Consider the following 12,537-nt stretch of genomic DNA (forward strand, 5'->3'; position numbering starts at 1 on the left):
TGACTCAACTTTGAATGTCAAACCAAAAGGCTGGAGTTCCCATTTCCATTGCACAGACTAGGAAGCAGGCAGAGAGAAGTTGAGAATCTTGTCTTAGGTCACACAACTGGAGAAGACAGAGCTGAGGCTCACACCCACTATGGACTGATGTGGAAGCTGTATGCTGTGCACCAGGAAATGCTGACCCTGAAGGGGCAGCAAGGAGAGTGAGGAAGACCAGGTGCCCAGACTGAGCCAGGCTCACGTCTGGCTGAGGGGTGAACACACTCAGGGGAGAAGCCCTCCCTGCTGTTCACCTCTGGCGCTCCGGAGGTTGTAGGAAACTGGAATAGCCAAGGGAAGCCAAGTGAGGAGGGTAGGGAGCCTATTACGAGAAAAGGCCCCAATTTCCAGGAGTCCAGGGAATTCCCTTTCCTCGAGAGTCTGTCTCAAATCCCTCTCTCTGAGCAGAAACCAGAGTAGATTGACTAAAGACTTATGCATTTGCAGGAATCATATTTCTGTGGCTGACAGTGAGCTCTCTGTGGCTCTTCCTGAACTCTCTGCTTTCAGTGATGGGGGAATGAGGGACATGGGCTTCACATTGGCATGCAGATAAAACTTGTTAGAATAGGATGTCAAAAAACCATGAAGGAGATTGGTGCTGACATTCCTGTATCACTCATGGACCTGTTTGTCCATCTCATCTCTTGTCATGAAACTGGAGGGTTTGTTTGGTTACTTCTGTACTTACAATCTTGGGGAAAGTAAGGGGCCATAGACTTCCTGTGGCTGTTGATATGCAACTTAATGCTAATCTCTCAATCAGTCCACCCACAAACATAGGTCTCCCTGCGTGTGTTCTCTGATGACAGCTGAATTCCGTGTAAAGCCTTGCCCACACTCCCTGCAAACATAAGGCATTTCCCCTGACTGTGTCCTCTGGTGTGTGATGAGAATTGAGTTGCATGTAAAGCCTCTCCCACACTCCCTGCAAACATAGGGCTTCTCCCCTGAGTGTGTCCTCTGGTGTGTCATGAGACTTGTCTTGCATGTAAAGCCTCTCCCACACTCCTGGCAAACATAGGGCTTCTCCCCTGAGTGTGTCCTGTGGTGTGTGAAGAGACCTGACTTCTGTGTAAAGCCTTGCCCACACTCCCTGCAAACATAGGGATTCTCTCCTGAGTGTGTCCTCTGGTCTCTAATGAGATGTGAGCCATCATTGAAGCCTTGCCAACACCTTTCATACTTGATTGTTATAATTCTTGACATTCCTACTTTCACAAATATCTTGCCTGTGTCCTTAGGACTCTCTTTCTGGCCTCTACAGGGCTCTTCCTCCATCATTCTCTCATGCTCACTAGAGCTCCTCATTTGTTCTTTGGAAGGTTGGAAAAAGGATCTTAAGTTTCTCCTCTGACTGATCCTTTTAAGCAAAAGGTTGGACCTTTCTTTGACCTCTTGACCTTCAGCTTTTTCATCCCAGCTGCATGTATTAGTACATTGCTGCCTCTGATTCTGATCCTCTGGACAGGGTTCCTCTGCTTGGAGGTGTTTTCTTGCAGATGTTCCTGGGAGAATCTGAGAGGAATGATTCAATTTCACGTGTTGGCTGAGGAATTTCTGACTGGAGGTCAGAGAGCAGGAGGGACATGGGTGCACCTCTGGCTTTGGTTCTGCTGAAAGAGAAAGGTTTGGTCAGGGCAGGCATTGATGAGAATGCCTGGGCCATGACTTGTCTCCTGGTGAGACCTGCCCCATGAATCCTCCTTACTGTGGTGACAACACAAATTCCATCTCCTACAAAGCGTCCACTTGCCATCTATTTCCTTTTTATTTTTATGCAGTGCATCTTCTTCAGAAATCCAGAAAGCCCACATCAAGGGTCTTTTCTAATATTGCCCAGACTAGGGATTTTTGAGGAACATCTAGGCCATCTTACTCTCTGTGTGGATGGAACTGCAGTGACCTTTCCCTTCTATAGGTATTTTCTGTCATATTAAAGTGGAAAACCACAGGCCCCAACTAGGAATTGCTTGTTTTCCAAAACAGTAAAATAAAATCTCCTTCCTGCCCTTGCTCGTGTGGCTCAGTGGATTCAGTGCCAGCCTGCAAGGCAAGGAGTCCAAATTGATTCCCAGTCAGGACACATACCAGGGTTGTGGGCCAGCTGGGGGTGTGCCAGAGACAAGCAATTTATGTTTCCCTTGCACAGTGAGTTTTTTCTCCCTCCTTTCTACTCTGTGTAAAAATAAATAAAATATTTTTTAAAAAGATTTGATTTATTTATTTATTTTCAGAAAAGAGGGAAGCCAGGGAGTCAGAGGGAGTGGGAAACATCTGTGGTTGCCTCTCATACGGCCCCTACTGGAGACCTGGCCTGAAACGCAGGCATGTGCCCTGACTGGGAATTGGCAACCCTTTGGTTCACAGGATGGCACTCAATCCACTGAGTAACACCAGACAGGACAAAGTCTTTAAAAAATAATGAATGCCTATAAACAGAAGCATTTTATTTAGAAGTATGGAGGAAAGTTAAAAAGAAACAGCTATAAAAATGTCAGAAAAACTGCCTTGGTGAGAGAGCTGGTTAGTGCTTAGGAACTTTTTTTTGCCTCTCAGCCTCACAGCACTAAAAGTGGTTGTATATTTTGTGCATGCAATATTTTTAAAAATAAAAAAATATAAAAATTTTGCCTAAGAGTCAAAGGCGTATGAATGAATTGTGCATTTCTGAAGCATCTGATGTGAAACTTTACTGACTTTAGAGTGGATTTTACTTAAGAGTTGGATCATGGATATTTCTACGGAGAATTCTCTCTTTTCTTTCTGTTTTGAAGAATAGTGGTGCCCACCTCTCCCGGACGTGAGCTGTCTCTTCCACTTGCTGCCCCACTTGCTGCCCAGCTCCTGGCCATACTCATCCTTGCACCAGACCAGCAGCTCACAGCCCGGCCTGATGACCCGGCAGGTTCGGTAGAAGATCTGCCCATGGTATTGAAAGGCCACCAGGTTCTGCTCTTCATCATCCCGGGCACAGTTCACATACCTGGGATTGAGGCAGAGGAACGGAAAGAAAACCACAGTGTTGAGTTACATCCATGTCCAGCTCCTCACTGATTCTTAAAGCCCTCAGGCTCTGAGGTTGCCCACTGACCCTAATGCTCCCAGGGAACCTTCTCTTCAGTGTCTGAGCATCTGTCAGCATGTCATATGAATTCCTACCTCCATGTCCTGCTTGCAGTGCGAATGCTGCCTAATACCATTTTCTAAAACCCAATTCTAAACTTAGCTTCTGCCATAATATCCAGTGATCTCTGGCTTCTCCAAACTCTAAATCGAGTTATCTCACGCCTCAGAACCTGGTGCTTGATCTAGGGCTCTGCTTCTAAATTAGCTAATTATCCAGTACTCAGCCCACATCTATTTTCTCTTGTGAGGCCTTTCTCCAACCTCTTTACACTTTATTTACAGTATCATTCACTTGCTTGCCCAAGGTTACTATAGAAAATTAGAGGTCTTTATGTCTTAGTAAAATGAAACAGAAACAGAACAATAGTAGTTGATTCACATTCAGGTAACCCTGGTAAAAGAGAGCCCCTCTCAGGAAAGGGGCCCATGACCATTCCTCTGCAGGCCTCAGAGCCCAGCTCTAGTTTGAAGTGAGGCTGGGATGGTTTGCTGCCCTCACAGGTTTAGGCCATGCATGGCTTGTACTATCTTGACACTGTGCACTTCTTCGAAATTATAGTTAAATGTTTCTAAAAGCAATTGTTTTATGTGTGTCTGTGAGAAGTCCTCCATAGGACATGGGTTGTGTGATGTATTTAAGTAATGTATTCCTTCACCTAAACTGGAATATAGTAAGTGCTTAATTAATGCTCATTTGATAATTTAACGTGTAATCCAGTGTCCCTGGTGAATCTAGGCTCTTGAAGGTCCTTTCCAGTGCCCAAGTGTGTCTAGTAGAGAGCTTTATATTTTGAGGACATATACTATACTTTTTTCCTAAACGTCCCCTGAAATGAAGGAACACTGTATGGAGAAAAAGAGTAAAAAAGGACTAAGGGAGACCACTGAGGGAGGCATGATGAGAGGAAAAGATATATGGGCTTGTGGGGGATGAGAGTCCCCTCTGGCACCCAGAGACCTGTTGACCTCACCTCATCCAGTTGGCCCAGGATTTGTCCTTTCCATCCACATACTCATAGCAGTTTCTGCCTTTGGTGATCTGTGTGTCAGAAAAGAAATTAAAGACCTTTTACTTTTTTGTGTGGGGAAGTAATAGTCAGAAGAATTTTTTTACTCTACTGTCATCAAAGCTCTTACAGCCTGCATGGGGATTCAACTGCCAGTTGTGACCACATGATATTTGTCTTACTCATCATCTATACATCAGAGTCTACCTGTTCAATCAGAGTGGGAGAGCCACCCTTTTGTGTCTACCACTTTGCTCCCACTTACCTTGTGATCCTGAAAAGGAGCTCTGTGTTCATGTGGAGTCCAGTCAGTACACAGAGCTAATCATATTGTCCCCTCCATATCTAGCACATAAGAGGTGAGGTCCCTCCAAGCCTCAGTTGGAATGTAGGAAGTCAGAGGACAGTGGAAGAGGTAAATAGTTCTCACCAGCCAGGAGTATCTGCTCTTAGCTGCCTCTTCATCTTCTGTGATGTGTCCTTCATAAGGGCCAAAGTGCAGACCCACTGGCAAGTCAGCTGTCTCATTCCATACTCCAAGCCCAGCCTCAGGGAATGCCTGATGGGCTGATCCTCAACCCAGGGGGCAGGGTGAGGGCTGAGTGGTGGGGATGCCCCTTGTCCACTGCATTGTCCTTTACAAATGTAGAGGGCCCATGCACAGCACAGCTGTTGATGAAGAAGTTCTGACACTTCTCACAATCTGGAGGCGAGAGCAACAGGGGTTAGGGAAGGTATAATGCATGTTCCTGGACACAAAGAGCTTCAGAGAAAGTGCAGCACTGACATCATTGAGACTCAATCCTGTACTCTCCAGGTCACTAGAGGAAGGGAATGATTTGGAGACCAAAGGACTAGATGAAATTATTGTATCATCACATGCTTCTCAGTGAGGGTCACTTACAAAGGTAGTAATCATCCTGGGGCTCGTTGACCTCTTGGTACACATGGCCCTTTCTTTCTTGTAGGCTGTACATCTTCATGTCCATCTCCTTTCTCCTGAGTTCTATGTTGGAGAAGGCCAGGTGAGCGAGGCTGGTAGGGTCTGCAGTGTTAGTTCCCATTTTATCATATAACACACAATTTCCTCCCATCAATTTATTATCTGTCCTTTTGCATACTCCGGTATTTTACTGTTAACTATTGGTTCAGAAGATGAAGACTCCAGACTAACTACAGATGACTGATTCAATTTTAGTTTCTAGATCTTCCCATTACCAGGTTTAATTTGCCAACCTGTAATCATTCATAATATATTTATTGAGTACGCTTATGTATTAGGCATTGAGTAAAGGCCTGGGCACACAACACCAATAAACTGTGGTTCCCATTATCACAGTGGATTTATTGGACAAGTTGCATGTGTCAACTGTTTTAACTTTAATTTAATGTTTTCAAATAATGTATGAGTGATCGTTCCTTATCTTCACTTTACACATTAGCATTCAGGAGCTCAGAGAATGTATAGGATTTGCCCAAAGCTCCAGTGCTAACTTCAGTCTCAGGTTAGCCCAGCTTAAGTCTAGGCCCATCCAAACTCCGCCTCACATACCTAGGTCATACTTATCAGCCCTTCTATAGGACTTAGAAGAACTAAGTTTACAAAATATTTTTTCTTACCCGATATTTGTCTAGTGTGCTTTCCAAAGGCACATGCTTCTCCAAGAGGGGACATTGGTTTCTGGGCATGCTCTGAGTCACTTGCAGTCACCAATTTGCTGTGCCTGACAGTTCCTTCAAGCCATATTCATTGCTTAATGGTACCCTGGATGTTGCCTTCAGTGTAAGAGTCACATATTAAAAGATAACACATATTTAATTTTTTAAGGCTTATGATACATTTTACATGCATGTCTTTAATACTTCAACCCTTGGAAATACCTAGGGCGTATAAATAGGGGATAGGGCCAATGTGGGTAATGAATCCAAGATTAGAACTCATGCCTTATGGCTCTTTTCTTTCAACTGTCTGTATAATATTGAGTAAAGGATATTGGGAAGAGAATAAGGAAATAGTTGGCAGAAACATATCTACACAATAAAATGGTGATAAAATCTGCAATACCTTAGAAAGAATATTTATACTTAGATTAGCTGGTTCCCACCAATTCTGTTTGAATAAGGCTATATCGGTAGCTAGTGTTCTTCAGTTTCATGATGTGTAACATGCTAAGTTTGAATGTTCTAGTGAACTTGCCATTAAATAATGCTGACCAGTGTTCTGTGAATTGTGTAACAGTATGAATGTGAGATCACAGTCCTCACATCAATTTACCTCTCAGCTCTCTCCGTATTTCAAATCTCACAGAAATTACCTTCAGCATTCATTGGTCATCTTCTAGTTTAATTTGTAACTGTGAAATTATTCATTCAGCAAACATTCGGGGGTCCTGACCTGGGTCTGTGACCCTTGAGAAGACTCAGGTATGGACCACCCTCTCAAAGAGCTCACAACACAGAGGTAGGCGGGCTGAACAAGTGATTCTAAACAGGATGAGTGGCCCCATTGGAACTGAGAGAAAGAAGCTCTTACTTCACCTTATAAGAAACTGCATTTGAAATCAGTTCCAGACAGATGAGTTTCTATTGAAGAGTGTGTAACCTATATGAAATCCTTAAGTCATTTTATTATTTGTTGTTTCTCAATCATGAAACCTGAAGTTTCTCAGGGGTGGGAGATGCTCTTTGATTAGAGTGGAGGCTGTGATCCTAAACATTTTATATTTTCCTTCACCTGGGACCAGCCACTGTACAAGCTGCCTGCACATTGTATGCTTTCCTTAGTTGATGGGTCTTAGTGCATCTCTCATTTCAGCATAGCAGAAAAGAACTTTGGTTGAAATCATCAGTCAGGGGGGACTTCCGGCAAGATGGAGGAATAGGTGGACACACCGTATCTCCTCGCACAACTAGGATTAGAACAACAACAATTTACAGCTAGAATAACACTTAGAACTGACAGAGGATTTATCTGAATGGAAGTCGGACAGCCAAGAAGTTGAAGTAGACCCATTCAGTTCATCCAGACTGGTAGGAGAGGACGAGCCGGGCAGGCGCAGGTCGGTGGCGTGCGGAGGTCGGGGAAAACTTGGCGTGAAAGCCATCCAGCATGCAAGAACGCAGCAGGGGTCCCTGAGTACGCAAGCTGCAGCTGGTGGACCCAGTGAGGCGGTGATTGTAGACCAGGGCAGAGCTCGCAGCCCAGGGTCCCAGAGAAGGGAGTGAGATCCCAGGAGAGCAGAACTACTGCCACTGTTCCCTCCCGTCCCCGCCCCCACCCCCACATATAACGTCACAATCTAGCGACTGGAGTGCCCAGCCCCGGTGAACGCCTAAGGCTCTGTCCCTCACCGTAACAAGAGCGACCAGACCAAAAAAAGAAAAGAAAAAGAAAGAGAGAGAGCAATGGCTCAAACAGAAGAACAAATCAGTGCCCCAGAACTCATCCTTTTGAGAGACTCAGAAATAGCTAACCTATCAGATGCACAGTTCAAAACAGTGGTGATTAGAAAGCTCACGGAATTGGTTGATTTTGGGTGCAAATTAGATAAAAAGATGCAGGTTACCATAAAAGAGATGCAGGAAGATACACGGAGGAGAGCCAATAGTGAAGGGAAGGAAATTGGGTCTCAAAACAATACAGTGGACCAGAAGGAAGATAGAATCAACCAAGCAGGAAAGCATGATGAAATAAGAATTCAAAAAAAAAAATGAGGAGAAGCTTAGAAGCCTCCAGGACACCTTTAAACGTTCCAACATCCGAATTATAGGGGTACCAGAATGGGAAGGGGAATAGCAACAAATTGAGAATGTATTTGAACAAATAATAAAGGAGAACTTCCGAATCTGGCAAAAGAAATAGTCTTCCAAGAAATCCAGGAAGCTCAGAGAGCCCCAAAGAAGTTGGACTCAAGAAGAAACACACCAAGGCACATCATAATTACATTAGCCAAGGTATAAACGAAGAAGAGAATCCTAGAAGCAGCAAGAGATAAGGGGACGGTAACCTACAAAGGATTTCCCATCAGACTGTCAGCTGATTTCTCAAAAGAAACCTTACAGGCAAGAAGGGGCTGGAAAGAAGTATTCCAAGTCATGAAAGACAAGGACCTACATCCCAGATTGCTCTATCCAGCAAAGCTCTCATTTAGAATGGAAGGGAAGATAAAGTGCTTCTCAGATAAGGTCAAGTTAAAGGAGTTCATCATCACCAAGCCCTTATTTTACGAAATGCTAAAGGGACTTATCTAAGAAAAGAAGATAAAGAAAAAACATGTATAGTAGAAGGACAGCAAACTCACAATTATTAACAACCACACCTAAAGCAAAACCAAAAGAAACTAAGCAAAAAACTAGAACAGGAACAGAACCACAGAAATGGAGGTCACATGGAGGGTTAGCAACAGGGGGGATGGGAGGAGGAGAGAGGGGGAAAAGGTATATAGAATAAGTAGCATAGAATGTAGATTGAAAATAGATAGGGGGAGGGCAAGAATAGTACGGGAAATGTAGAAGCTAAAGAACTCATAAGTATGACACATGGACATGAACTAAAGGGGGGGAATGTGGGTGGGAGAGGGAGTACAGGGTGGAGGGGAGAGAAGGGGGAAGGGGGACAACTGTAATAGCAAAATCAATAAAATATATTTAAAAAAAGAAATCATCAGTCAGGTGAATGATGTAATGACATATGGATAAGACAAAGCAAACTTCAGAAAAGTATGAATTTATTTTTCTAATTTTTAAAAAAACATTTTATTTTTTTGAGGGAGGGGAAAGGAGGGAGAAAGAGAGGGAGAGAAACATCGATGTGAGAAACATTGATCACTCGCCTCTCACACACAAGGCAGCTGGAAACCTGGCCCACAACCAGGCATGTGCCTTGACCAGGAATCAAACTGGCGATCTTTCCCTTTGTAGGATGACACCCAACTGAGTCATGGTGTCCAGGGTGAAACCATGAAAGTTTTCATGAGTTTGTAAGTGGTTTAGAGAAGCAACTATGGGTTAGTTGCACTATCACTCATATTGTGATCTTAGACACATAATCAAACATTTCTTTATCTCTGAAAGCTCCCTTCCCTCATCATAAATGGTGAGTTATAGTACGTACCTCATCGATTTGTTGTGATGTTTAAGTGAGTTTGTTCACATAGAATTCAAAGTCTGAAACAGTGTGAGAATGAAACAAATGGTAGTTACTATTGTTGCTGTAGTTGTTAACCATTAAGATGATGATGATGAGCCCTGGCTGGTGTGGCTCAGTGGATTGAGCGCTGGCCTGCAGACTGAAAGGTCACCAGTTCCATTCCTGGTCAGGGCACATGCCTGGGTTGTGGACCAAGTCCCCCACTTGGAGGTGTGGGAGAGGCAACCTATTCATGTTTCTCTCCCTCTCTTTCTCCATCTATTCCCCTCTCTAAAAAATTGATAAATAAAATCTTTAAAAAAATGATGATGTTGGACAATGTGTTGAAGAGACCAGGAAAGGAAGGTGGCAGTTCCTAGGATACTTCCTGCATTTTCCTGCATTTCTTTCCATGAGTAAAAATTTGTTGTCAACAGGATTTGGGAAATACTCACCTTCTGGTCTTTACTCTGTTCCCTTCTGAAGGCCACCCAAGAAGGTTTGACTGAAAGATGATGAGAAATCAATGTTTTGATTGGTAAATGTTTCCAAAATCTGGAGACTCTTATTAGGGACACAATTCTCAATGAGAGCAGTCCAAGAACAATCCCAGGATGATTGGAAAGTGTTTCTGATGTATCATTAAGGCATGGGTTTCTATTGGGGCCATCCACTAATTTCATTAGAATGTTTTAAAAAATAGGCAAAGTGTCATCTACGCTTCCTCCTATGTTCTTAAAGCATCTATTGCATTTATTAAAGAATAACTTGGCCTCTCCTGACAAAAATGTAATAAAAGTAAGTGCACAGAAACTCCATATCTTCAACATAATCCTTTTCCATCCTGTTTTCTTCATTCACACTGGCCTTGCCTGGCCTAAGGCCACCTCGACCACCTGGCCTCCCTTCTCTGATATCCTCCCCCTGGGCACATACTGGCCATGCACGCCCTTCCTTAGTCATTAGACTCTGGTCAGCATCCACTGTCTGTTGACCACAAAAACAGAATTCCAGTGAAGTTGAAGATCACATCTTGACTTCAGCAGTGTTTCAACCCCAGACCCATGAAAGTGGACCAACCCCACCAACTGAACATTCACGACAGTGGACAGAATGGCCCAAGGCCGACATGAGGAAATGATACAGTGATCAACCCCTCCTGACCCTGGCCCTCCCCCCAGCTCCCGTCATCACCATATCAATACTGTTTCCTGTTTGTCTCCATGCAGGCCGATGTGGGAACCCTCCTTACCGGCCAGACCTGCCTCCCTCTCTTGTGATGACGGCTCTTCTGAATTAGTTATTTCTTGCTCACTTTATGTTCTTACACATTTACTGCTTATTTATGTGTCTATAAATATATATGATTATGTTGCAACATGAAAGTTTACGGGAATAGTCCCTCACTGTGTGATACACTGTTGTGCATCTTGCTTGTTTTGTGTACCAGGAAACCCTGTTCCCTGGTTATGTCCTGAGATGCAGCCTGACCTAAACCAGGTCCGAGTCAGGAGGGCAGCTCTGGCTCCTCCTGCCGCTCACCTTGCTGCCTCAGAGCCCGTTCTTCATTGGAATTCTCAGGGTCCTCCTCCTGGAGCTCAGTGGCCTGCCCGTGGCGGTGACACAGGAAAGCCGGTCGTGGGGCCCTGAGACCTGGAAAGAGACAAAACTTTTGTCCTGAAGGCAGAGAGCGTGCAGGGGGAACAAGCCCCAGGAAGCCCACGTGATTGGCTCCGATGGGACGGGAGAGTAAAACAAGTTGCCGTTAGCGCTGCACCATCAGCGTCAGCCCCGCTCTGACACAAAGGAGCAAACTCCCCCCATCGGTGTCCATGCCGGAGGGAGCTGCAGGTGGATGTGGCCACCTGAGTCGCAGCCAGCCCAGAGCCTGTGGGTCTGCAGGCTCCTTCAGCCCGGCCGCCTGCTGGCTACCTGGGCTGGTGAGAACATCTAAGTTCCTCTTTATATTCGGGTACTGGCCTTTCTCCCCATTGGCAGGATGCCCAGAGAGGGGGATGCGGGCCCTGCGGGAAGAGGGGATGGATAGGGCGGGGCCGCGCAGCCGTAGACCCGCCTGAGGGGGGTGCCCTTGTCCTGCCCCCTCTCCCCCAGTTGCAGCCTCAGTCCGGGCTCTGCAGGCCTCGGCAGGGGCATCTGAAGGACTCACTTGGCGAGTCTGTGACAGCGCAGGAAACGCGCTTCTCCCAGGGAAGGGCCCGGAGGCGCCCCCGGGGTCCCGGGAAGCCCGCGCGAGGCGCAGGCGCAGTGTCCGGCACTCCGCCGTCTCTCGGGCTGAGAGGCCCGGGGTCCCTCAGGACTCGACCTGCGTCTTCCGGGCGGAGGACACTCCGCGTCCCGGGGGAGAGGGCCAGACCGCCGCGGCTGAGGGGGGTTGGGGCGTCTCACGAGGGGCGTCCGGGTCCCCTCCACTGAGTCGGTTTCCAGGACGACGGCATTCGGGGTCTCTGGGTTTGGGGAGATTTGGCCCTTCCGGGCGAGCTGCAGGAAGGGCGCCCCGAGCGGAGGGGAACTGGGGTTTCAGGCTGTTCGGGGGTGTAAGCGTTGGGGCCTAGGAGATGTGGGGTCCTCCGGATAGCGCACTTGGGCCCTTCGACACTGAAGGGGTTTGGGGGCCCCTTGGGATGAGGGCATCTGGGGTCTCTCTGGCTGGGCTTGGAAGGTCTCGGGCTGAGGGTTCCACATGGCAAGATTCCCCGCTTACCGGCAGTCTCCCGGGGCCCCGCCGCGCTGCCCACCTCGGCCGAGTGTCCCCACAAGCTCCTCGGCTTCCCGCCCTCGGGGAGGAGCGAGGGTGCCTGAGGCAGGGTTCCTGCCTGGATAGCAATCTGCCAATCAGCGCTGCGATCCCAGGGCCCTGCCCGCCAATGGGCTGTCAGAAGAAGCTGAAGGGCGGGGCAGGGGGCGGAGTCCCCTGAGTTTCAGACTTCCGGCGGAAGACCCGCCCCACCCTATGGGGATTGGCTACTCTGGGGCTCCCCAGCGCCTGTCACACTGCCTGCAGCAGGACCGCGGCTTGGCGGTTTCCGTGGCTAGTTTTCCAGCGGCTGGAGAGGGACCCGACTCGCGGGAGCTGGGACCTCCGAGCCCGAGCAGGTCTTTGGGGTGGATGTGGCCCTCCTGCCGCCTGACAAAGTGCCTTTGTTCCACCAGACTGTAGCCAGGATCCCCGACTTTGGTCTAGACCCCTCCATGCCCTCCTTTGTCAAACCC

General features: G+C 46.9%; 1 pseudogene; it reads right to left on the bottom strand.

Annotated features, from left to right (window-relative positions):
• Positions 1-804: 804 nt before the first annotated feature.
• On the bottom strand, positions 805-9,811 carry LOC114489319 (annotated as a pseudogene).
• Between the last annotated feature and the right edge of the window lie 2,726 nt (positions 9,812-12,537).

This window comes from Phyllostomus discolor (assembly GCF_004126475.2).
Source record: "Phyllostomus discolor isolate MPI-MPIP mPhyDis1 chromosome 15 unlocalized genomic scaffold, mPhyDis1.pri.v3 mPhyDis1_scaffold_1, whole genome shotgun sequence".
Classification (NCBI taxonomy): Eukaryota; Metazoa; Chordata; class Mammalia; order Chiroptera; family Phyllostomidae; genus Phyllostomus; species Phyllostomus discolor.